Source organism: Phalangium opilio, unplaced genomic scaffold (assembly GCF_054372755.1).
Source record: "Phalangium opilio isolate 3A_F unplaced genomic scaffold, DU_Popi_V2 ptg000092l_1, whole genome shotgun sequence".
Taxonomy (NCBI): Eukaryota; Metazoa; Arthropoda; class Arachnida; order Opiliones; family Phalangiidae; genus Phalangium; species Phalangium opilio.
Window position 1 is genome coordinate 2,354,575 of NW_028324197.1, and position 18,494 is coordinate 2,373,068.

At 35.7% G+C, this 18,494-nt stretch overlaps 61 non-coding genes across 61 annotated transcripts; all 61 read left to right on the forward strand.

Moving 5' to 3' along the window:
* Positions 1 to 137: 137 nt before the first annotated feature.
* On the forward strand, positions 138 to 210 carry TRNAT-AGU (transfer RNA threonine (anticodon AGU)). The gene has a single exon. It is a non-coding gene; the product is annotated as a tRNA-Thr (tRNA).
* A 157-nt stretch (positions 211 to 367) lies between these two features.
* TRNAT-UGU (transfer RNA threonine (anticodon UGU)) lies at positions 368 to 440 on the forward strand. The gene has a single exon. It is a non-coding gene; the product is annotated as a tRNA-Thr (tRNA).
* Positions 441 to 606: 166 nt separating this feature from the next.
* TRNAT-AGU (transfer RNA threonine (anticodon AGU)) lies at positions 607 to 679 on the forward strand. The gene has a single exon. It is a non-coding gene; the product is annotated as a tRNA-Thr (tRNA).
* Positions 680 to 812: 133 nt separating this feature from the next.
* On the forward strand, positions 813 to 885 carry TRNAT-UGU (transfer RNA threonine (anticodon UGU)). The gene has a single exon. It is a non-coding gene; the product is annotated as a tRNA-Thr (tRNA).
* Positions 886 to 1,224: 339 nt separating this feature from the next.
* On the forward strand, positions 1,225 to 1,297 carry TRNAT-UGU (transfer RNA threonine (anticodon UGU)). The gene has a single exon. It is a non-coding gene; the product is annotated as a tRNA-Thr (tRNA).
* Positions 1,298 to 1,463: 166 nt separating this feature from the next.
* Positions 1,464 to 1,536, forward strand: TRNAT-AGU (transfer RNA threonine (anticodon AGU)). The gene has a single exon. It is a non-coding gene; the product is annotated as a tRNA-Thr (tRNA).
* A 133-nt stretch (positions 1,537 to 1,669) lies between these two features.
* TRNAT-UGU (transfer RNA threonine (anticodon UGU)) lies at positions 1,670 to 1,742 on the forward strand. The gene has a single exon. It is a non-coding gene; the product is annotated as a tRNA-Thr (tRNA).
* A 133-nt stretch (positions 1,743 to 1,875) lies between these two features.
* Positions 1,876 to 1,948, forward strand: TRNAT-AGU (transfer RNA threonine (anticodon AGU)). The gene has a single exon. It is a non-coding gene; the product is annotated as a tRNA-Thr (tRNA).
* Positions 1,949 to 2,081: 133 nt separating this feature from the next.
* Positions 2,082 to 2,154, forward strand: TRNAT-UGU (transfer RNA threonine (anticodon UGU)). The gene has a single exon. It is a non-coding gene; the product is annotated as a tRNA-Thr (tRNA).
* Positions 2,155 to 2,526: 372 nt separating this feature from the next.
* Positions 2,527 to 2,599, forward strand: TRNAT-AGU (transfer RNA threonine (anticodon AGU)). The gene has a single exon. It is a non-coding gene; the product is annotated as a tRNA-Thr (tRNA).
* Positions 2,600 to 2,731: 132 nt separating this feature from the next.
* Positions 2,732 to 2,804, forward strand: TRNAT-UGU (transfer RNA threonine (anticodon UGU)). Its single transcript has one exon. It is a non-coding gene; the product is annotated as a tRNA-Thr (tRNA).
* Positions 2,805 to 2,937: 133 nt separating this feature from the next.
* TRNAT-AGU (transfer RNA threonine (anticodon AGU)) lies at positions 2,938 to 3,010 on the forward strand. The gene has a single exon. It is a non-coding gene; the product is annotated as a tRNA-Thr (tRNA).
* A 372-nt stretch (positions 3,011 to 3,382) lies between these two features.
* Positions 3,383 to 3,455, forward strand: TRNAT-AGU (transfer RNA threonine (anticodon AGU)). Its single transcript has one exon. It is a non-coding gene; the product is annotated as a tRNA-Thr (tRNA).
* Positions 3,456 to 3,588: 133 nt separating this feature from the next.
* On the forward strand, positions 3,589 to 3,661 carry TRNAT-UGU (transfer RNA threonine (anticodon UGU)). The gene has a single exon. It is a non-coding gene; the product is annotated as a tRNA-Thr (tRNA).
* A 133-nt stretch (positions 3,662 to 3,794) lies between these two features.
* On the forward strand, positions 3,795 to 3,867 carry TRNAT-AGU (transfer RNA threonine (anticodon AGU)). The gene has a single exon. It is a non-coding gene; the product is annotated as a tRNA-Thr (tRNA).
* A 133-nt stretch (positions 3,868 to 4,000) lies between these two features.
* TRNAT-UGU (transfer RNA threonine (anticodon UGU)) lies at positions 4,001 to 4,073 on the forward strand. Its single transcript has one exon. It is a non-coding gene; the product is annotated as a tRNA-Thr (tRNA).
* A 372-nt stretch (positions 4,074 to 4,445) lies between these two features.
* TRNAT-AGU (transfer RNA threonine (anticodon AGU)) lies at positions 4,446 to 4,518 on the forward strand. Its single transcript has one exon. It is a non-coding gene; the product is annotated as a tRNA-Thr (tRNA).
* Positions 4,519 to 4,650: 132 nt separating this feature from the next.
* TRNAT-UGU (transfer RNA threonine (anticodon UGU)) lies at positions 4,651 to 4,723 on the forward strand. Its single transcript has one exon. It is a non-coding gene; the product is annotated as a tRNA-Thr (tRNA).
* Positions 4,724 to 4,856: 133 nt separating this feature from the next.
* On the forward strand, positions 4,857 to 4,929 carry TRNAT-AGU (transfer RNA threonine (anticodon AGU)). The gene has a single exon. It is a non-coding gene; the product is annotated as a tRNA-Thr (tRNA).
* A 372-nt stretch (positions 4,930 to 5,301) lies between these two features.
* Positions 5,302 to 5,374, forward strand: TRNAT-AGU (transfer RNA threonine (anticodon AGU)). The gene has a single exon. It is a non-coding gene; the product is annotated as a tRNA-Thr (tRNA).
* Positions 5,375 to 5,507: 133 nt separating this feature from the next.
* TRNAT-UGU (transfer RNA threonine (anticodon UGU)) lies at positions 5,508 to 5,580 on the forward strand. Its single transcript has one exon. It is a non-coding gene; the product is annotated as a tRNA-Thr (tRNA).
* A 133-nt stretch (positions 5,581 to 5,713) lies between these two features.
* On the forward strand, positions 5,714 to 5,786 carry TRNAT-AGU (transfer RNA threonine (anticodon AGU)). Its single transcript has one exon. It is a non-coding gene; the product is annotated as a tRNA-Thr (tRNA).
* A 133-nt stretch (positions 5,787 to 5,919) lies between these two features.
* TRNAT-UGU (transfer RNA threonine (anticodon UGU)) lies at positions 5,920 to 5,992 on the forward strand. The gene has a single exon. It is a non-coding gene; the product is annotated as a tRNA-Thr (tRNA).
* A 372-nt stretch (positions 5,993 to 6,364) lies between these two features.
* Positions 6,365 to 6,437, forward strand: TRNAT-AGU (transfer RNA threonine (anticodon AGU)). The gene has a single exon. It is a non-coding gene; the product is annotated as a tRNA-Thr (tRNA).
* Positions 6,438 to 6,569: 132 nt separating this feature from the next.
* TRNAT-UGU (transfer RNA threonine (anticodon UGU)) lies at positions 6,570 to 6,642 on the forward strand. Its single transcript has one exon. It is a non-coding gene; the product is annotated as a tRNA-Thr (tRNA).
* Positions 6,643 to 6,775: 133 nt separating this feature from the next.
* On the forward strand, positions 6,776 to 6,848 carry TRNAT-AGU (transfer RNA threonine (anticodon AGU)). The gene has a single exon. It is a non-coding gene; the product is annotated as a tRNA-Thr (tRNA).
* Positions 6,849 to 7,426: 578 nt separating this feature from the next.
* On the forward strand, positions 7,427 to 7,499 carry TRNAT-AGU (transfer RNA threonine (anticodon AGU)). The gene has a single exon. It is a non-coding gene; the product is annotated as a tRNA-Thr (tRNA).
* A 132-nt stretch (positions 7,500 to 7,631) lies between these two features.
* On the forward strand, positions 7,632 to 7,704 carry TRNAT-UGU (transfer RNA threonine (anticodon UGU)). The gene has a single exon. It is a non-coding gene; the product is annotated as a tRNA-Thr (tRNA).
* Positions 7,705 to 7,837: 133 nt separating this feature from the next.
* On the forward strand, positions 7,838 to 7,910 carry TRNAT-AGU (transfer RNA threonine (anticodon AGU)). Its single transcript has one exon. It is a non-coding gene; the product is annotated as a tRNA-Thr (tRNA).
* Positions 7,911 to 8,282: 372 nt separating this feature from the next.
* Positions 8,283 to 8,355, forward strand: TRNAT-AGU (transfer RNA threonine (anticodon AGU)). Its single transcript has one exon. It is a non-coding gene; the product is annotated as a tRNA-Thr (tRNA).
* Positions 8,356 to 8,488: 133 nt separating this feature from the next.
* TRNAT-AGU (transfer RNA threonine (anticodon AGU)) lies at positions 8,489 to 8,561 on the forward strand. Its single transcript has one exon. It is a non-coding gene; the product is annotated as a tRNA-Thr (tRNA).
* A 783-nt stretch (positions 8,562 to 9,344) lies between these two features.
* TRNAT-AGU (transfer RNA threonine (anticodon AGU)) lies at positions 9,345 to 9,417 on the forward strand. The gene has a single exon. It is a non-coding gene; the product is annotated as a tRNA-Thr (tRNA).
* Positions 9,418 to 9,550: 133 nt separating this feature from the next.
* Positions 9,551 to 9,623, forward strand: TRNAT-AGU (transfer RNA threonine (anticodon AGU)). The gene has a single exon. It is a non-coding gene; the product is annotated as a tRNA-Thr (tRNA).
* Positions 9,624 to 9,755: 132 nt separating this feature from the next.
* TRNAT-UGU (transfer RNA threonine (anticodon UGU)) lies at positions 9,756 to 9,828 on the forward strand. Its single transcript has one exon. It is a non-coding gene; the product is annotated as a tRNA-Thr (tRNA).
* A 133-nt stretch (positions 9,829 to 9,961) lies between these two features.
* Positions 9,962 to 10,034, forward strand: TRNAT-AGU (transfer RNA threonine (anticodon AGU)). Its single transcript has one exon. It is a non-coding gene; the product is annotated as a tRNA-Thr (tRNA).
* Positions 10,035 to 10,406: 372 nt separating this feature from the next.
* TRNAT-AGU (transfer RNA threonine (anticodon AGU)) lies at positions 10,407 to 10,479 on the forward strand. Its single transcript has one exon. It is a non-coding gene; the product is annotated as a tRNA-Thr (tRNA).
* A 782-nt stretch (positions 10,480 to 11,261) lies between these two features.
* Positions 11,262 to 11,334, forward strand: TRNAT-AGU (transfer RNA threonine (anticodon AGU)). Its single transcript has one exon. It is a non-coding gene; the product is annotated as a tRNA-Thr (tRNA).
* A 133-nt stretch (positions 11,335 to 11,467) lies between these two features.
* Positions 11,468 to 11,540, forward strand: TRNAT-AGU (transfer RNA threonine (anticodon AGU)). Its single transcript has one exon. It is a non-coding gene; the product is annotated as a tRNA-Thr (tRNA).
* A 132-nt stretch (positions 11,541 to 11,672) lies between these two features.
* TRNAT-UGU (transfer RNA threonine (anticodon UGU)) lies at positions 11,673 to 11,745 on the forward strand. Its single transcript has one exon. It is a non-coding gene; the product is annotated as a tRNA-Thr (tRNA).
* Positions 11,746 to 11,878: 133 nt separating this feature from the next.
* Positions 11,879 to 11,951, forward strand: TRNAT-AGU (transfer RNA threonine (anticodon AGU)). The gene has a single exon. It is a non-coding gene; the product is annotated as a tRNA-Thr (tRNA).
* Positions 11,952 to 12,323: 372 nt separating this feature from the next.
* Positions 12,324 to 12,396, forward strand: TRNAT-AGU (transfer RNA threonine (anticodon AGU)). The gene has a single exon. It is a non-coding gene; the product is annotated as a tRNA-Thr (tRNA).
* A 133-nt stretch (positions 12,397 to 12,529) lies between these two features.
* Positions 12,530 to 12,602, forward strand: TRNAT-AGU (transfer RNA threonine (anticodon AGU)). Its single transcript has one exon. It is a non-coding gene; the product is annotated as a tRNA-Thr (tRNA).
* Positions 12,603 to 13,386: 784 nt separating this feature from the next.
* On the forward strand, positions 13,387 to 13,459 carry TRNAT-AGU (transfer RNA threonine (anticodon AGU)). Its single transcript has one exon. It is a non-coding gene; the product is annotated as a tRNA-Thr (tRNA).
* A 133-nt stretch (positions 13,460 to 13,592) lies between these two features.
* Positions 13,593 to 13,665, forward strand: TRNAT-AGU (transfer RNA threonine (anticodon AGU)). Its single transcript has one exon. It is a non-coding gene; the product is annotated as a tRNA-Thr (tRNA).
* Positions 13,666 to 13,797: 132 nt separating this feature from the next.
* Positions 13,798 to 13,870, forward strand: TRNAT-AGU (transfer RNA threonine (anticodon AGU)). The gene has a single exon. It is a non-coding gene; the product is annotated as a tRNA-Thr (tRNA).
* A 133-nt stretch (positions 13,871 to 14,003) lies between these two features.
* Positions 14,004 to 14,076, forward strand: TRNAT-AGU (transfer RNA threonine (anticodon AGU)). The gene has a single exon. It is a non-coding gene; the product is annotated as a tRNA-Thr (tRNA).
* Positions 14,077 to 14,208: 132 nt separating this feature from the next.
* TRNAT-UGU (transfer RNA threonine (anticodon UGU)) lies at positions 14,209 to 14,281 on the forward strand. Its single transcript has one exon. It is a non-coding gene; the product is annotated as a tRNA-Thr (tRNA).
* Positions 14,282 to 14,414: 133 nt separating this feature from the next.
* On the forward strand, positions 14,415 to 14,487 carry TRNAT-AGU (transfer RNA threonine (anticodon AGU)). The gene has a single exon. It is a non-coding gene; the product is annotated as a tRNA-Thr (tRNA).
* Positions 14,488 to 14,859: 372 nt separating this feature from the next.
* Positions 14,860 to 14,932, forward strand: TRNAT-AGU (transfer RNA threonine (anticodon AGU)). Its single transcript has one exon. It is a non-coding gene; the product is annotated as a tRNA-Thr (tRNA).
* A 166-nt stretch (positions 14,933 to 15,098) lies between these two features.
* TRNAT-AGU (transfer RNA threonine (anticodon AGU)) lies at positions 15,099 to 15,171 on the forward strand. Its single transcript has one exon. It is a non-coding gene; the product is annotated as a tRNA-Thr (tRNA).
* A 133-nt stretch (positions 15,172 to 15,304) lies between these two features.
* TRNAT-AGU (transfer RNA threonine (anticodon AGU)) lies at positions 15,305 to 15,377 on the forward strand. The gene has a single exon. It is a non-coding gene; the product is annotated as a tRNA-Thr (tRNA).
* Positions 15,378 to 15,542: 165 nt separating this feature from the next.
* TRNAT-AGU (transfer RNA threonine (anticodon AGU)) lies at positions 15,543 to 15,615 on the forward strand. The gene has a single exon. It is a non-coding gene; the product is annotated as a tRNA-Thr (tRNA).
* Positions 15,616 to 15,951: 336 nt separating this feature from the next.
* On the forward strand, positions 15,952 to 16,024 carry TRNAT-UGU (transfer RNA threonine (anticodon UGU)). Its single transcript has one exon. It is a non-coding gene; the product is annotated as a tRNA-Thr (tRNA).
* A 133-nt stretch (positions 16,025 to 16,157) lies between these two features.
* On the forward strand, positions 16,158 to 16,230 carry TRNAT-AGU (transfer RNA threonine (anticodon AGU)). The gene has a single exon. It is a non-coding gene; the product is annotated as a tRNA-Thr (tRNA).
* A 166-nt stretch (positions 16,231 to 16,396) lies between these two features.
* On the forward strand, positions 16,397 to 16,469 carry TRNAT-AGU (transfer RNA threonine (anticodon AGU)). The gene has a single exon. It is a non-coding gene; the product is annotated as a tRNA-Thr (tRNA).
* A 131-nt stretch (positions 16,470 to 16,600) lies between these two features.
* On the forward strand, positions 16,601 to 16,673 carry TRNAT-AGU (transfer RNA threonine (anticodon AGU)). The gene has a single exon. It is a non-coding gene; the product is annotated as a tRNA-Thr (tRNA).
* Positions 16,674 to 16,806: 133 nt separating this feature from the next.
* Positions 16,807 to 16,879, forward strand: TRNAT-UGU (transfer RNA threonine (anticodon UGU)). Its single transcript has one exon. It is a non-coding gene; the product is annotated as a tRNA-Thr (tRNA).
* A 165-nt stretch (positions 16,880 to 17,044) lies between these two features.
* TRNAT-AGU (transfer RNA threonine (anticodon AGU)) lies at positions 17,045 to 17,117 on the forward strand. Its single transcript has one exon. It is a non-coding gene; the product is annotated as a tRNA-Thr (tRNA).
* Positions 17,118 to 17,453: 336 nt separating this feature from the next.
* Positions 17,454 to 17,526, forward strand: TRNAT-UGU (transfer RNA threonine (anticodon UGU)). The gene has a single exon. It is a non-coding gene; the product is annotated as a tRNA-Thr (tRNA).
* Positions 17,527 to 17,659: 133 nt separating this feature from the next.
* On the forward strand, positions 17,660 to 17,732 carry TRNAT-AGU (transfer RNA threonine (anticodon AGU)). Its single transcript has one exon. It is a non-coding gene; the product is annotated as a tRNA-Thr (tRNA).
* A 578-nt stretch (positions 17,733 to 18,310) lies between these two features.
* TRNAT-AGU (transfer RNA threonine (anticodon AGU)) lies at positions 18,311 to 18,383 on the forward strand. The gene has a single exon. It is a non-coding gene; the product is annotated as a tRNA-Thr (tRNA).
* The last annotated feature ends 111 nt before the right edge of the window (positions 18,384 to 18,494 follow it).

Here is an 18,494-nt window from a genome sequence, read left to right on the forward strand (position 1 = left end):
AACTTTGAAAAATTAAAAATAATAGTTGATTTAGATATGCATTTTTGCAAACAATAGAGTAAAAGTTCCGATGAGATAATTTAATTAAATTACTGAAATTACTGAAATATTTTGCATTCATATCGCTTCACAGCAAAGGCTGCGTAGCTTAGTGGTTATAGCACCTGTCTAGTAAACAGGAGATCATGAGTTCGATTCTCGTCGGAGCCTCACTTTTATGTTACTTGAACTAGATTTCGTAGCTGTTAAATTTTGAAAAATTAAAAATAATAGTTGATTTAGATGAGCATTTATGCAAACAATAGTGTAAAAGTTCCGATGAGATAATTTACTGAAATATTCAGCATTCATGTCGCTTCAAAGCAAGGGCTCCGTGGCTTAGTGGTTAAAGCGACTGTCTTGTAAACAGGAGGTCATGAGTTCGATTCTCGTCGGAGCCTCGCTGTTATATTACTTGAACTAGATTTCGTAGCTATTAAAATTTGAAAAATTGAAAATAATTGTTGATTTAGATATGCATATATGCAAACAAAAGTGTAAAAGTTCCGATGATATAATTTAGTTAATTTACTGAAATATTCAGAATTCATATCACTTCAAAGCAAGGGCTCCGTGGCTTAGTAGTTAAAGCGCCTGTCTAGTAAACAGGAGATCATGAGTTCGATTCTCGTCGGAGCCTCGCTGTTATGTTACCTGAACTAGATTTCGTAGCTATATAATTTTGAAAAATTAAAATAATAGGGCAAAAGTTTCGATGAGATAATTTAGTTAATTTACTGAAATATTCTGCATTCATATCGCTTCAATGCAAGGGCTCTGTGGCTTAGTGGTTAAAGCGCCTGTCTTGTAAACAGGAGATCATGAGTTCGATTTTCGTCGGAGCCTCGCTGTTATATTACTTGAACTAGATTTCGTAGCTATTAAATTTTGAAAAATTAAAATAATAGGGCAAAAGTTCCGATGAGATAATTTAGTTAAATTAATGGAATATTCAGCATTCATGTCGCTTCAAAGCAAGGGTTCCGTGGCTTAGTGGTTAAAGCGCCTGTCTAGTAAACAGCAGATCATGAGTTCGATTCTCGTCGGAGCCTCGCTGTTATGTTACTTGAACTAGATTTCGTAGCTATATAATATTGAAAAATTAAAATAATAGGGCAATAGTTTCGATGAGATAATTTAGTTAATTTACTGAAATATTCTGCATTCATATCGCTTCAAAGCAAGGGCTCCGTGGCTTAGTGATTAAAGCGCCTGTCTTGTAAACAGGAGGTCATGAGTTCGATTCTCGTCGGAGCCTCGCTGTTATATTACTTGAACTAGATTTCGTAGCTATTAAAATTTGAAAAATTGAAAATAATTGTTGATTTAGATATGCATATATGCAAACAAAAGTGTAAAAGTTCCGATGATATAATTTAGTTAATTTACTGAAATATTCAGAATTCATATCACTTCAAAGCAAGGGCTCCGTGGCTTAGTGGTTTAAGCGCCTGTCTAGTAAACAGGAGATCATGAGTTCGATTCTCGTCGGAGCCCCGCTGTTAAGTTACTTGAACTAGACTTCGTAGCTATATAATTTTGAAAAATTAAAATAATAGGGCAAAAGTTTCGATGAGATAATTTAGTTAATTTACTGAAATATTCTGCATTCATATCGCTTCAATACAAGGGCTCTGTGGCTTAGTGGTTAAAGCGCCTGTCTTGTAAACAGGAGATCATGAGTTCGATTTTCGTCGGAGCCTCGCTGTTATATTACTTGAACTAGATTTCGTAGCTATTAAATTTTGAAAAATTAAAATAATAGGGCAAAAGTTCCGATGAGATAATTTAGTTAAATTAATGGAATATTCAGCATTCATGTCGCTTCAAAGCAAGGGTTCCGTGGCTTAGTGGTTAAAGCGCCTGTCTAGTAAACAGGAGATCATGAGTTCGATTCTCGTCGGAGCCTCGCTGTTATGTTACTTGAACTAGATTTCGTAGCTATATAATATTAAAAAATTAAAATAATAGGGCAAAAGTTTCGATGAGATAATTTAGTTAATTTACTGAAATATTCTGCATTCATATCGCTTCAAAGCAAGGGCTCCGTGGCTTAGTGATTAAAGCGCCTGTCTTGTAAACAGGAGGTCATGAGTTCGATTCTCGTCGGAGCCTCGCTGTTATATTACTTGAACTAGATTTCGTAGCTATTAAATTTTGAAAAATTGAAAATAATTGTTGATTTAGATATGCATATATGCAAACAATAGTGTAAAAGTTCCGATGATATAATTTAGTTAATTTACTGAAATATTCAGAATTCATATCACTTCAAAGCAAGGGCTCCGTGGCTTAGTTGTTTAAGCGCCTGTCTAGTAAACAGGAGATCATGAGTTCGATTCTCGTCGGAGCCTCGCTGTTAAGTTACTTGAACTAGACTTCGTAGCTATATAATTTTGAAAAATTAAAAAAATAGGGCAAAAGTTCCGATGAGATAATTTAGTTAAATTACTGGAATATTCAGCATTCAAGTCGCTTCAAAGCAAGGGCTCCGTGGCTTAGTGGTTAAAGCGCCTGTCTAGTAAACAGGAGATCATGAGTTCGATTCTCGTCGGAGCCTCGCTGTTATGTTACTTGAACTAGATTTCGTAGCTGTATAATTTTGAAAATTAAAATAATAGGGCAAAAGTTTCGATGAGATAATTTAGTTAATTTACTGAAATATTCTGCATTCATATCGCTTCAATGCAAGGGCTCTGTGGCTTAGTGGTTAAAGCGCCTGTCTTGTAAACAGGAGATCATGAGTTCGATTTTCGTCGGAGCCTCGCTGTTATATTACTTGAACTAGATTTCGTAGCTATTAAATTTTGAAAAATTAAAATAATAGGGCAAAAGTTCCGATGAGATAATTTAGTTAAATTAATGGAATATTCAGCATTCATGTCGCTTCAAAGCAAGGGTTCCGTGGCTTAGTGGTTAAAGCGCCTGTCTAGTAAACAGGAGATCATGAGTTCGATTCTCGTCGGAGCCTCGCTGTTATGTTACTTGAACTAGATTTCGTAGCTATATAATATTGAAAAATTAAAATAATAGGGCAAAAGTTTCGATGAGATAATTTAGTTAATTTACTGAAATATTCTGCATTCATATCGCTTCAAAGCAAGGGTACCGAGGCTTAGTGATTAAAGCGCCTGTCTTGTAAACAGGAGGTCATGAGTTCGATTCTCGTCGGAGCCTCGCTGTTATATTACTTGAACTAGATTTCGTAGCTATTAAATTTTGAAAAATTGAAAATAATTGTTGATTTAGATATGCATATATGCAAACAATAGCGTAAAAGTTCCGATGATATAATTTAGTTAATTTACTGAAATGTTCAGAATTCATATCACTTCAAAGCAAGGGCTCCGTGGCTTAGTGGTTTAAGCGCCTGTCTAGTAAACAGGAGATCATGAGTTCGATTCTCGTCGGAGCCTCGCTGTTAAGTTACTTGAACTAGACTTCGTAGCTATATAATTTTGAAAAATTAAAATAATAGGGCAAAAGTTTCGATGAGATAATTTAGTTAATTTACTGAAATATTCTGCATTCATATCGCTTCAATGCAAGGGCTCTGTGGCTTAGTGGTTAAAGCGCCTGTCTTGTAAACAGGAGATCATGAGTTCGATTTTCGTCGGAGCCTCGCTGTTATATTACTTGAACTAGATTTCGTAGCTATTAAATTTTGAAAAATTAAAATAATAGGGCAAAAGTTCCGATGAGATAATTTAGTTAAATTAATGGAATATTCAGCATTCATGTCGCTTCAAAGCAAGGGTTCCGTGGCTTAGTGGTTAAAGCGCCTGTCTAGTAAACAGGAGATCATGAGTTCGATTCTCGTCGGAGCCTCGCTGTTATGTTACTTGAACTAGATTTCGTAGCTATATAATATTAAAAAATTAAAATAATAGGGCAAAAGTTTCGATGAGATAATTTAGTTAATTTACTGAAATATTCTGCATTCATATCGCTTCAAAGCAAGGGCTCCGTGGCTTAGTGATTAAAGCGCCTGTCTTGTAAACAGGAGGTCATGAGTTCGATTCTCGTCGGAGCCTCGCTGTTATATTACTTGAACTAGATTTCGTAGCTATTAAATTTTGAAAAATTGAAAATAATTGTTGATTTAGATATGCATATATGCAAACAATAGTGTAAAAGTTCCGATGATATAATTTAGTTAATTTACTGAAATATTCAGAATTCATATCACTTCAAAGCAAGGGCTCCGTGGCTTAGTTGTTTAAGCGCCTGTCTAGTAAACAGGAGATCATGAGTTCGATTCTCGTCGGAGCCTCGCTGTTAAGTTACTTGAACTAGACTTCGTAGCTATATAATTTTGAAAAATTAAAAAAATAGGGCAAAAGTTCCGATGAGATAATTTAGTTAAATTACTGGAATATTCAGCATTCAAGTCGCTTCAAAGCAAGGGCTCCGTGGCTTAGTGGTTAAAGCGCCTGTCTAGTAAACAGGAGATCATGAGTTCGATTCTCGTCGGAGCCTCGCTGTTATGTTACTTGAACTAGATTTCGTAGCTGTATAATTTTGAAAATTAAAATAATAGGGCAAAAGTTTCGATGAGATAATTTAGTTAATTTACTGAAATATTCTGCATTCATATCGCTTCAATGCAAGGGCTCTGTGGCTTAGTGGTTAAAGCGCCTGTCTTGTAAACAGGAGATCATGAGTTCGATTTTCGTCGGAGCCTCGCTGTTATATTACTTGAACTAGATTTCGTAGCTATTAAATTTTGAAAAATTAAAATAATAGGGCAAAAGTTCCGATGAGATAATTTAGTTAAATTAATGGAATATTCAGCATTCATGTCGCTTCAAAGCAAGGGTTCCGTGGCTTAGTGGTTAAAGCGCCTGTCTAGTAAACAGGAGATCATGAGTTCGATTCTCGTCGGAGCCTCGCTGTTATGTTACTTGAACTAGATTTCGTAGCTATATAATATTGAAAAATTAAAATAATAGGGCAAAAGTTTCGATGAGATAATTTAGTTAATTTACTGAAATATTCTGCATTCATATCGCTTCAAAGCAAGGGTACCGAGGCTTAGTGATTAAAGCGCCTGTCTTGTAAACAGGAGGTCATGAGTTCGATTCTCGTCGGAGCCTCGCTGTTATATTACTTGAACTAGATTTCGTAGCTATTAAATTTTGAAAAATTGAAAATAATTGTTGATTTAGATATGCATATATGCAAACAATAGCGTAAAAGTTCCGATGATATAATTTAGTTAATTTACTGAAATGTTCAGAATTCATATCACTTCAAAGCAAGGGCTCCGTGGCTTAGTGGTTTAAGCGCCTGTCTAGTAAACAGGAGATCATGAGTTCGATTCTCGTCGGAGCCTCGCTGTTAAGTTACTTGAACTAGACTTCGTAGCTATATAATTTTGAAAAATTAAAATAATAGGGCAAAAGTTTCGATGAGATAATTTAGTTAATTTACTGAAATATTCTGCATTCATATCGCTTCAATGCAAGGGCTCTGTGGCTTAGTGGTTAAAGCGCCTGTCTTGTAAACAGGAGATCATGAGTTCGATTTTCGTCGGAGCCTCGCTGTTATATTACTTGAACTAGATTTCGTAGCTATTAAATTTTGAAAAATTAAAATAATAGGGCAAAAGTTCCGATGAGATAATTTAGTTAAATTAATGGAATATTCAGCATTCATGTCGCTTCAAAGCAAGGGTTCCGTGGCTTAGTGGTTAAAGCGCCTGTCTAGTAAACAGGAGATCATGAGTTCGATTCTCGTCGGAGCCTCGCTGTTATGTTACTTGAACTAGATTTCGTAGCTATATAATATTAAAAAATTAAAATAATAGGGCAAAAGTTTCGATGAGATAATTTAGTTAATTTACTGAAATATTCTGCATTCATATCGCTTCAAAGCAAGGGCTCCGTGGCTTAGTGATTAAAGCGCCTGTCTTGTAAACAGGAGGTCATGAGTTCGATTCTCGTCGGAGCCTCGCTGTTATATTACTTGAACTAGATTTCGTAGCTATTAAATTTTGAAAAATTGAAAATAATTGTTGATTTAGATATGCATATATGCAAACAATAGTGTAAAAGTTCCGATGATATAATTTAGTTAATTTACTGAAATATTCAGAATTCATATCACTTCAAAGCAAGGGCTCCGTGGCTTAGTTGTTTAAGCGCCTGTCTAGTAAACAGGAGATCATGAGTTCGATTCTCGTCGGAGCCTCGCTGTTAAGTTACTTGAACTAGACTTCGTAGCTATATAATTTTGAAAAATTAAAAAAATAGGGCAAAAGTTCCGATGAGATAATTTAGTTAAATTACTGGAATATTCAGCATTCAAGTCGCTTCAAAGCAAGGGCTCCGTGGCTTAGTGGTTAAAGCGCCTGTCTAGTAAACAGGAGATCATGAGTTCGATTCTCGTCGGAGCCTCGCTGTTATGTTACTTGAACTAGATTTCGTAGCTGTATAATTTTGAAAATTAAAATAATAGGGCAAAAGTTTCGATGAGATAATTTAGTTAATTTACTGAAATATTCTGCATTCATATCGCTTCAATGCAAGGGCTCTGTGGCTTAGTGGTTAAAGCGCCTGTCTTGTAAACAGGAGATCATGAGTTCGATTTTCGTCGGAGCCTCGCTGTTATACTACTTGAACTAGATTTCGTAGCTATTAAATTTTGAAAAATTAAAATAATAGGGCAAAAGTTCCGATGAGATAATTTAGTTAAATTAATGGAATATTCAGCATTCATGTCGCTTCAAAGCAAGGGTTCCGTGGCTTAGTGGTTAAAGCGCCTGTCTAGTAAACAGGAGATCATGAGTTCGATTCTCGTCGGAGCCTCGCTGTTATGTTACTTGAACTAGATTTCGTAGCTATATAATATTGAAAAATTAAAATAATAGGGCAAAAGTTTCGATGAGATAATTTAGTTAACTTACTGAAATATTCTGCATTCATATCGCTTCAAAGCAAGGGTACCGAGGCTTAGTGATTAAAGCGCCTGTCTTGTAAACAGGAGGTCATGAGTTCGATTCTCGTCGGAGCCTCGCTGTTATATTACTTGAACTAGATTTCGTAGCTATTAAATTTTGAAAAATTGAAAATAATTGTTGATTTAGATATGCATATATGCAAACAATAGTGTAAAAGTTCCGATGATATAATTTAGTTAATTTACTGAAATGTTCAGAATTCATATCACTTCAAAGCAAGGGCTCCGTGGCTTTGTGGTTTAAGCGCCTGTCTAGTAAACAGGAGATCATGAGTTCGATTCTCGTCGGAGCCTCGCTGTTAAGTTACTTGAACTAGACTTCGTAGCTATATAATTTTGAAAAATTAAAAAAATAGGGCAAAAGTTCCGATGAGATAATTTAGTTAAATTACTGGAATATTCAGCATTCAAGTCGCTTCAAAGCAAGGGCTCCGTGGCTTAGTGGTTAAAGCGCCTGTCTAGTAAACAGGAGATCATGAGTTCGATTCTCGTCGGAGCCTCGCTGTTATGTTACTTGAACTAGATTTCGTAGCTGTATAATTTTGAAAATTAAAATAATAGGGCAAAAGTTTCGATGAGATAATTTAGTTAATTTACTGAAATATTCTGCATTCATATCGCTTCAATGCAAGGGCTCTGTGGCTTAGTGGTTAAAGCGCCTGTCTTGTAAACAGGAGATCATGAGTTCGATTTTCGTCGGAGCCTCGCTGTTATATTACTTGAACTAGATTTCGTAGCTATTAAATTTTGAAAAATTAAAATAATAGGGCAAAAGTTCCGATGAGATAATTTAGTTAAATTAATGGAATATTCAGCATTCATGTCGCTTCAAAGCAAGGGTTCCGTGGCTTAGTGGTTAAAGCGCCTGTCTAGTAAACAGGAGATCATGAGTTCGATTCTCGTCGGAGCCTCGCTGTTATGTTACTTGAACTAGATTTCGTAGCTATATAATATTGAAAAATTAAAATAATAGGGCAAAAGTTTCGATGAGATAATTTAGTTAATTTACTGAAATATTCTGCATTCATATCGCTTCAAAGCAAGGGTACCGAGGCTTAGTGATTAAAGCGCCTGTCTTGTAAACAGGAGGTCATGAGTTCGATTCTCGTCGGAGCCTCGCTGTTATATTACTTGAACTAGATTTCGTAGCTATTAAATTTTGAAAAATTGAAAATAATTGTTGATTTAGATATGCATATATGCAAACAATAGTGTAAAAGTTCCGATGATATAATTTAGTTAATTTACTGAAATGTTCAGAATTCATATCACTTCAAAGCAAGGGCTCCGTGGCTTAGTGGTTTAAGCGCCTGTCTAGTAAACAGGAGATCATGAGTTCGATTCTCGTCGGAGCCTCGCTGTTAAGTTACTTGAACTAGACTTCGTAGCTATATAATTTTGAAAAATTAAAATAATAGGGCAAAAGTTCCGATGAGATAATTTAGTTAAATTACTGGAATATTCAGCATTCAAGTCGCTTCAAAGCAAGGGCTCCGTGGCTTAGTGGTTAAAGCGCCTGTCTAGTAAACAGGAGATCATGAGTTCGATTCTCGTCGGAGCCTCGCTGTTATGTTACTTGAACTAGATTTCGTAGCTATATAATTTTGAAAAATTAAAATAATAGGGTAAAAGTTTCGATGAGATAATTTAGTTAATTTACTGAAATATTCTGCATTCATATCGCTTCAATGCAAGGCCTTCGTGGCTTAGTGGTTAAAGCGCCTGTCTAGTAAACAGGAGATCATGAGTTCGATTCTCGTCGGAGCCTCGCTGTTGTGTTACTTGAACTAGATTTCGTAGCTATTAAATTTTGAAAAAAAAAACAATAGGGTTAAAATTCCGAAGAGTTAATTTAGTTAAATTACTGGACTATTCAGCATTCATGTCGCTTCAAAGCAAGGGCTCCGTGGCTTAGTGGTTAAAGCGACTGTCTAGTCAACAGGAGAGCATGAGTTCGATTCTCGTCGGAGCCTTGCTGTTATGTTAATTGATCTAGATTTCGTAGCTATTAAAGTTTGAAAAATTAAAACAATAAGGTAAAAATTCCAATGAGTTAATTTAGTTAAATTACTGAAATATTCTGCATTCATATCGCTTCAATGCAAGGGCTCTGTGGCTTAGTGGTTAAATCGCCTGTCATGTAAACAGGAGATAATGAGTTCGATTCTCGTCGGAGCCTCGCTGTTATATTACTTGAACTAGATTTCGTAGCTATTAAATTTTGAAAAATTGAAAATAATTGTTGATTTAGATATGCATATATACAGACAATAGTGTGAAAGTTCCGATGAGATAATTTAGTTAATTTACTGAAATATTCAGAATTCATATCACTTCAAAGCAAGGGCTCCGTGGCTTAGTGGTTTAAGCGCCTGTCTAGTAAACAGGAGATCATGAGTTCGATTCTCGTCGGAGCCTCGCTGTTAAGTTACTTGAACTAGACTTCGTAGCTATATAATTTTGAAAAATTAAAATAATAGGTCAAAAGTTCCGATGAGATAATTTAGTTAAATTACTGGAATATTCAGCATTCAAGTCGCTTCAAAGCAAGGGCTCCGTGGCTTAGTGGTTAAAGCGCCTGTCTAGTAAACAGGAGATCATGAGTTCGATTCTCGTCGGAGCCTCGCTGTTATGTTACTTGAACTAGATTTCGTAGCTGTATAATTTTGAAAATTAAAATAATAGGGCAAAAGTTTCGATGAGATAATTTAGTTAATTTACTGAAATATTCTGCATTCATATCGCTTCAATGCAAGGGCTCTGTGGCTTAGTGGTTAAAGCGCCTGTCTTGTAAACAGGAGATCATGAGTTCGATTTTCGTCGGAGCCTCGCTGTTATATTACTTGAACTAGATTTCGTAGCTATTAAATTTTGAAAAATGAAAATAATAGGGCAAAAGTTCCGATGAGATAATTTAGTTAAATTAATGGAATATTCAGCATTCATGTCGCTTCAAAGCAAGGGTTCCGTGGCTTAGTGGTTAAAGCGCCTGTCTAGTAAACAGGAGATCATGAGTTCGATTCTCGTCGGAGCCTCGCTGTTATGTTACTTGAACTAGATTTCGTAGCTATATAATATTGAAAAATTAAAATAATAGGGCAAAAGTTTCGATGAGATAATTTAGTTAATTTACTGAAATATTCTGCATTCATATCGCTTCAAAGCAAGGGTACCGAGGCTTAGTGATTAAAGCGCCTGTCTTGTAAACAGGAGGTCATGAGTTCGATTCTCGTCGGAGCCTCGCTGTTATATTACTTGAACTAGATTTCGTAGCTATTAAATTTTGAAAAATTGAAAATAATTGTTGATTTAGATATGCATATATGCAAACAATAGTGTAAAAGTTCCGATGATATAATTTAGTTAATTTACTGAAATGTTCAGAATTCATATCACTTCAAAGCAAGGGCTCCGTGGCTTAGTGGTTTAAGCGCCTGTCTAGTAAACAGGAGATCATGAGTTCGATTCTCGTCGGAGCCTCGCTGTTAAGTTACTTGAACTAGACTTCGTAGCTATATAATTTTGAAAAATTAAAATAATAGGGCAAAAGTTCCGATGAGATAATTTAGTTAATTTACTGAAATATTCTGCATTCATATCGCTTCAATGCAAGGCCTTCGTGGCTTAGTGGTTAAAGCGCCTGTCTAGTAAACAGGAGATCATGAGTTCGATTCTCGTCGGAGCCTCGCTGTTGTGTTACTTGAACTAGATTTCGTAGCTATTAAATTTTGAAAAAAAAACAATAGGGTTAAAATTCCGATGAGTTAATTTAGTTAAATTACTGGACTATTCAGCATTCATGTCGCTTCAAAGCAAGGGCTCCGTGGCTTAGTGGTTAAAGCGACTGTCTAGTCAACAGGAGAGCATGAGTTCGATTCTCGTCGGAGCCTTGCTGTTATGTTAATTGATCTAGATTTCGTAGCTATTAAAGTTTGAAAAATTAAAACAATAAGGTAAAAATTCCAATGAGTTAATTTAGTTAAATTACTGAAATATTCTGCATTCATATCGCTTCAATGCAAGGGCTCTGTGGCTTAGTGGTTAAATCGCCTGTCATGTAAACAGGAGATAATGAGTTCGATTCTCGTCGGAGCCTCGCTGTTATATTACTTGAACTAGATTTCGTAGCTATTAAATTTTGAAAAATTGAAAATAATTGTTGATTTAGATATGCATATATGCAGACAATAGTGTAAAAGTTCCGATGAGATAATTTAGTTAATTTACTGAAATATTCAGAATTCATATCACTTCAAAGCAAGGGCTCCGTGGCTTAGTGGTTTAAGCGCCTGTCTAGTAAACAGGAGATCATGAGTTCGATTCTCGTCGGAGCCTCGCTGTTAAGTTACTTGAACTAGACTTCGTAGCTATATAATTTTGAAAAATTAAAATAATAGGTCAAAAGTTCCGATGAGATAATTTAGTTAAATTACTGGAATATTCAGCATTCAAGTCGCTTCAAAGCAAGGGCTCCGTGGCTTAGTGGTTAAAGCGCCTGTCTAGTAAACAGGAGATCATGAGTTCGATTCTCGTCGGAGCCTCGCTGTTATGTTACTTGAACTAGATTTCGTAGCTGTATAATTTTGAAAATTAAAATAATAGGGCAAAAGTTTCGATGAGATAATTTAGTTAATTTACTGAAATATTCTGCATTCATATCGCTTCAATGCAAGGGCTCTGTGGCTTAGTGGTTAAAGCGCCTGTCTTGTAAACAGGAGATCATGAGTTCGATTTTCGTCGGAGCCTCGCTGTTATATTACTTGAACTAGATTTCGTAGCTATTAAATTTTGAAAAATTAAAATAATAGGGCAAAAGTTCCGATGAGATAATTTAGTTAAATTAATGGAATATTCAGCATTCATGTCGCTTCAAAGCAAGGGTTCCGTGGCTTAGTGGTTAAAGCGCCTGTCTAGTAAACAGGAGATCATGAGTTCGATTCTCGTCGGAGCCTCGCTGTTATGTTACTTGAACTAGATTTCGTAGCTATATAATATTGAAAAATTAAAATAATAGGGCAAAAGTTTCGATGAGATAATTTAGTTAATTTACTGAAATATTCTGCATTCATATCGCTTCAAAGCAAGGGTACCGAGGCTTAGTGATTAAAGCGCCTGTCTTGTAAACAGGAGGTCATGAGTTCGATTCTCGTCGGAGCCTCGCTGTTATATTACTTGAACTAGATTTCGTAGCTATTAAATTTTGAAAAATTGAAAATAATTGTTGATTTAGATATGCATATATGCAAACAATAGTGTAAAAGTTCCGATGATATAATTTAGTTAATTTACTGAAATGTTCAGAATTCATATCACTTCAAAGCAAGGGCTCCGTGGCTTAGTGGTTTAAGCGCCTGTCTAGTAAACAGGAGATCATGAGTTCGATTCTCGTCGGAGCCTCGCTGTTAAGTTACTTGAACTAGACTTCGTAGCTATATAATTTTGAAAAATTAAAATAATAGGGCAAAAGTTCCGATGAGATAATTTAGTTAAATTACTGGAATATTCAGCATTCAAGTCGCTTCAAAGCAAGGGCTCCGTGGCTTAGTGGTTAAAGCGCCTGTCTAGTAAACAGGAGATCATGAGTTCGATTCTCGTCGGAGCCTCGCTGTTATGTTACTTGAACTAGATTTCGTAGCTATATAATTTTGAAAAATTAAAATAATAGGGTAAAAGTTTCGATGAGATAATTTAGTTAATTTACTGAAATATTCTGCATTCATATCGCTTCAATGCAAGGCCTTCGTGGCTTAGTGGTTAAAGCGCCTGTCTAGTAAACAGGAGATCATGAGTTCGATTCTCGTCGGAGCCTCGCTGTTGTGTAACTTGAACTAGATTTCGTAGCTATTAAATTTTGAAAAAAAAAACAATAGGGTTAAAATTCCGATGAGTTAATTTAGTTAAATTACTGGACTATTCAGCATTCATGTCGCTTCAAAGCAAGGGCTCCGTGGCTTAGTGGTTAAAGCGACTGTCTAGTCAACAGGAGAGCATGAGTTCGATTCTCGTCGGAGCCTTGCTGTTATGTTAATTGATCTAGATTTCGTAGCTATTAAAGTTTGAAAAATAAAAAACAATAAGGTAAAAATTCCAATGAGTTAATTTAGTTAAATTACTGAAATATTCTGCATTCATATCGCTTCAATGCAAGGGCTCTGTGGCTTAGTGGTTAAATCGCCTGTCATGTAAACAGGAGATAATGAGTTCGATTCTCGTCGGAGCCTCGCTGTTATATTACTTGAACTAGATTTCGTAGCTATTAAATTTTGAAAAATTGAAAATAATTGTTGATTTAGATATGCATATATGCAGACAATAGTGTAAAAGTTCCGATGAGATAATTTAGTTAATTTACTGAAATATTCAGAATTCATATCACTTCAAAGCAAGGGCTCCGTGGCTTAGTGGTTTAAGCGCCTGTCTAGTAAACAGGAGATCATGAGTTCGATTCTCGTCGGAGCCTCGCTGTTAAGTTACTTGAACTAGACTTCGTAGCTATATAATTTTGAAAAATTAAAATAATAGGTCAAAAGTTCCGATGAGATAATTTAGTTAAATTACTGGAATATTCAGCATTCAAGTCGCTTCAAAGCAAGGGCTCCGTGGCTTAGTGGTTAAAGCGCCTGTCTAGTAAACAGGAGATCATGAGTTCGATTCTCGTCGGAGCCTCGCTGTTATGTTACTTGAACTAGATTTCGTAGCTGTATAATTTTGAAAATTAAAATAATAGGGCAAAAGTTTCGATGAGATAATTTAGTTAATTTACTCAAATATTCTGCATTCATATCGCTTCAATGCAAGGGCTCTGTGGCTTAGTGGTTTAAGCGCCTGTCTAGTAAACAGGAGATCATGAGTTCGATTCTCGTCGGAGCCTCGCTGTTAAGTTACTTGAACTAGACTTCGTAGCTATATAATTTTGAAAAATTAAAATAATAGGTCAAAAGTTCCGATGAGATAATTTAGTTAAATTACTGGAATATTCAGCATTCAAGTCGCTTCAAAGCAAGGGCTCCGTGGCTTAGTGGTTAAAGCGCCTGTCTAGTAAACAGGAGATCATGAGTTCGATTCTCGTCGGAACCTCGCTGTTATGTTACTTGAACTAGATTTCGTAGCTGTATAATTTTGAAAATTAAAATAATAGGGCAAAAGTTTCGATGAGATAATTTAGTTAATTTACTGAAATATTCTGCATTCATATCGCTTCAATGCAAGGGCTCTGTGGCTTAGTGGTTAAAGCGCCTGTCTTGTAAACAGGAGATCATGAGTTCGATTTTCGTCGGAGCCTCGCTGTTATATTACTTGAACTAGATTTCGTAGCTATTAAATTTTGAAAAATTAAAATAATAGGGCAAAAGTTTCGATGAGATAATTTAGTTAAATTAATGGAATATTCAGCATTCATGTCGCTTCAAAGCAAGGGTTCCGTGGCTTAGTGGTTAAAGCGCCTGTCTAGTAAACAGGAGATCATGAGTTCGATTCTCGTCGGAGCCTCGCTGTTATGTTACTTGAACTAGATTTCGTAGCTATATAATATTGAAAAATTAAAATAATAGGGCAAAAGTTTCGATGAGATAATTTAGTTAATTTACTGAAATATACTGCATTCATATCGCTTCAAAGCAAGGGTTCCGAGGCTTAGTGATTAAAGCGCCTGTCTTGTAAACAGGAGGTCATGAGTTCGATTCTCGTCGGAGCCTCGCTGTTATATTACTTGAACTAGATTTCGTAGCTATTAAATTTTGAAAAATTGAAAATAATTGTTGATTTAGATATGCATATATGCAAACAATAGTGTAAAAGTTCCGATGATATAATTTAGTTAATTTACTGAAATATTCAGAATTCATATCACTTCAAAGCAAGGGCTCCGTGGCTTAGTGGTTTAAGCGCCTGTCTAGTAAACAGGAGATCATGAGTTCGATTCTCGTCGGAGCCTCGCTGTTAAGTTACTTGAACTAGACTTCGTAGCTATTAAATTTTGAAAAATTGAAAATAATTGTTGATTTAGATTTGCATATATGCAAACAATAGTGTAAAAGTTCCGATGAGATAATTTAGTTAATTTACTGAAATATTCAGAATTCATATCACTTCAAAGCAAGGGCTCCGTGGCTTAGTGGTTTAAGCGCCTGTCTAGTAAACAGGAGATCATGAGTTCGATTCTCGTCGGAGCCTCGCTGTTAAGTTACTTGAACTAGATTTCGTAGCTATTAAATTTTGAAAAAAAAAAACAATAGGGTTAAAATTCCGATGAGTTAATTTAGTTAAATTACTGGACTATTCAGCATTCATGTCGCTTCAAAGCAAGGGCTCCGTGGCTTAGTGGTTAAAGCGCCTGTCTAGTAAACAGGAGATCATGAGTTCGATTCTCGTCGGAGCCTCGCTGTTATATTACTTGAACTAGATTTCGTAGCTATTAAATTTTGAAAAATTGAAAATAATTGTTGATTTAGATATGCATATATGCAAACAATAGTGTAAAGTTCCGATGATATAATTTAGTTAATTTACTGAAATATTCAGAATTCATATCACTTCAAAGCAAGGGCTCCGTGGCTTAGTGGTTTAAGCGCCTGTCTAGTAAACAGGAGATCATGAGTTCGATTCTCGTCGGAGCCTCGCTGTTAAGTTACTTGAACTAGACTTCGTAGCTATATAATTTTGAAAAATTAAAATAATAGGGCAAAAGTTCCGATGAGATAATTTAGTTAAATTACTGGAATATTCAGCATTCAAGTTGCTTCAAAGCAAGGGCTCCGTGGCTGTGGTTAAAGCGCCTGTCTAGTAAACAGGAGATCATGAGTTCGATTCTCGTCGGAGCCTCGCTGTTATGTTACTTGAACTAGATTTCGTAGCTGTATAATTTTGAAAATTAAAATAATAGGGCAAAAGTTTCGATGAGATAATTTAGTTAATTTACTGAAATATTCTGCATTCATATCGCTTCAATGCAAGGGCTCTGTGGCTTAGTGGTTAAAGCGCCTGTCTTGTAAACAGGAGATCATGAGTTCGATTTTCGTCGGAGCCTCGCTGTTATATTACTTGAACTAGATTTCGTAGCTATTAAATTTTGAAAATTTAAAATAATAGGGCAAAAGTTCCGATGAGATAATTTAGTTAAATTAATGGAATATTCAGCATTCATGTCGCTTCAAAGCAAGGGTTCCGTGGCTTAGTGGTTAAAGCGCCTGTCTAGTAAACAGGAGATCATGAGTTCGATTCTCGTCGGAGCCTCGCTGTTATGTTACTTGAACTAGACTTCGTAGCTATTAAATTTTGAAAAATTGAAAATAATTGTTGATTTAGATTTGCATATATGCAAACAATAGTGTAAAAGTTCCGATGAGATAATTTAGTTAATTTACTGAAATATTCAGAATTCATATCACTTCAAAGCAAGGGCTCCGTGGCTTAGTGGTTTAAGCGCCTGTCTAGTAAACAGGAGATCATGAGTTCGATTCTCGTCGGAGCCTCGCTGTTAAGTTACTTGAACTAGATTTCGTAGCTATTAAATTTTGAAAAAAAAACAATAGGGTTAAAATTCCGATGAGTTAATTTAGTTAAATTACTGGACTATTCAGCATTCATGTCGCTTCAAAGCAAGGGCTCCGTGGCTTAGTGGTTAAAGCGCCTGTCTAGTAAACAGGAGATCATGAGTTCGATTCTCGTCGGAGCCTCGCTGTTATGTTACTTGAACTAGATTTCGTAGCTATATAATATTGAAAAATTAAAATAATAGGGCAAAAGTTTCGATGAGATAATTTAGTTAATTTACTGAAATATTCTGCATTCATATCGCTTCAAAGCAAGGGTTCCGTGGCTTAGTGATTAAAGCGCCTGTCTTGTAAACAGGAGGTCATGAGTTCGATTCTCGTCGGAGCCTCGCTGTTATATTACTTGAACTAGATTTCGTAGCTATTAAATTTTGAAAAATTGAAAATAATTGTTGATTTAGATATGCATATATGCAAACAATAGTGTAAAGTTCCGATGATATAATTTAGTTAATTTACTGAAATATTCAGAATTCATATCACTTCAAAGCAAGGGCTCCGTGGCTTAGTGGTTTAAGCGCCTGTCTAGTAAACAGGAGATCATGAGTTCGATTCTCGTCGGAGCCTCGCTGTTAAGTTACTTGAACTAGACTTCGTAGCTATATAATTTTGAAAAATTAAAATAATAGGGCAAAAGTTCCGATGAGATAATTTAGTTAAATTACTGGAATATTCAGCATTCAAGTCGCTTCAAAGCAAGGGCTCCGTGGCTGTGGTTAAAGCGCCTGTCTAGTAAACAGGAGATCATGAGTTCGATTCTCGTCGGAGCCTCGCTGTTATGTTACTTGAACTAGATTTCGTAGCTGTATAATTTTGAAAATTAAAATAATAGGGCAAAAGTTTCGATGAGATAATTTAGTTAATTTACTGAAATATTCTGCATTCATATCGCTTCAATGCAAGGGCTCTGTGGCTTAGTGGTTAAAGCGCCTGTCTTGTAAACAGGAGATCATGAGTTCGATTTTCGTCGGAGCCTCGCTGTTATATTACTTGAACTAGATTTCGTAGCTATTAAATTTTGAAAATTTAAAATAATAGGGCAAAAGTTCCGATGAGATAATTTAGTTAAATTAATGGAATATTCAGCATTCATGTCGCTTCAAAGCAAGGGTTCCGTGGCTTAGTGGTTAAAGCGCCTGTCTAGTAAACAGGAGATCATGAGTTCGATTCTCGTCGGAGCCTCGCTGTTATGTTACTTGAACTAGATTTCGTAGCTATATAATATTGAAAAATTAAAATAATAGGGCAAAAGTTTCGATGAGATAATTTAGTTAATTTACTGAAATATTCTGCATTCATATCGCTTCAAAGCAAGGGTTCCGAGGCTTAGTGATTAAAGCGCCTGTCTTGTAAACAGGAGGTCATGAGTTCGATTCTCGTCGGAGCCTCGCTGTTATATTACTTGAACTAGATTTCGTAGCTATTAAATTTTGAAAAATTGAAAATAATTGTTGATTTAGATATGCATATATGCAAACAATAGTGTAAAAGTTCCGATGATATAATTTAGTTAATTTACTGAAATGTTCAGAATTCATATCACTTCAAAGCAAGGCCTCCGTGGCTTAGTGGTTTAAGCGCCTGTCTAGTAAACAGGAGATCATGAGTTCGATTCTCGTCGGAGCCTCGCCGTTAAGTTACTTGAACTAGACTTCGTAGCTATATAATTTTGAAAAATTAAAATAATAGGGCAAAAGTTCCGATGAGATAATTTAGTTAAATTACTGGAATATTCAGCATTCAAGTCGCTTCAAAGCAAGGGCTCCGTGGCTTAGTGGTTAAAGCGCCTGTCTAGTAAACAGGAGATCATGAGTTCGATTCTCGTCGGAGCCTCGCTGTTATGTTACTTGAACTAGATTTCGTAGCTGTATAATTTTGAAAATTAAAATAATAGGGCAGAAGTTTCGATGAGATAATTTAGTTAATTTACTGAAATATTCTGCA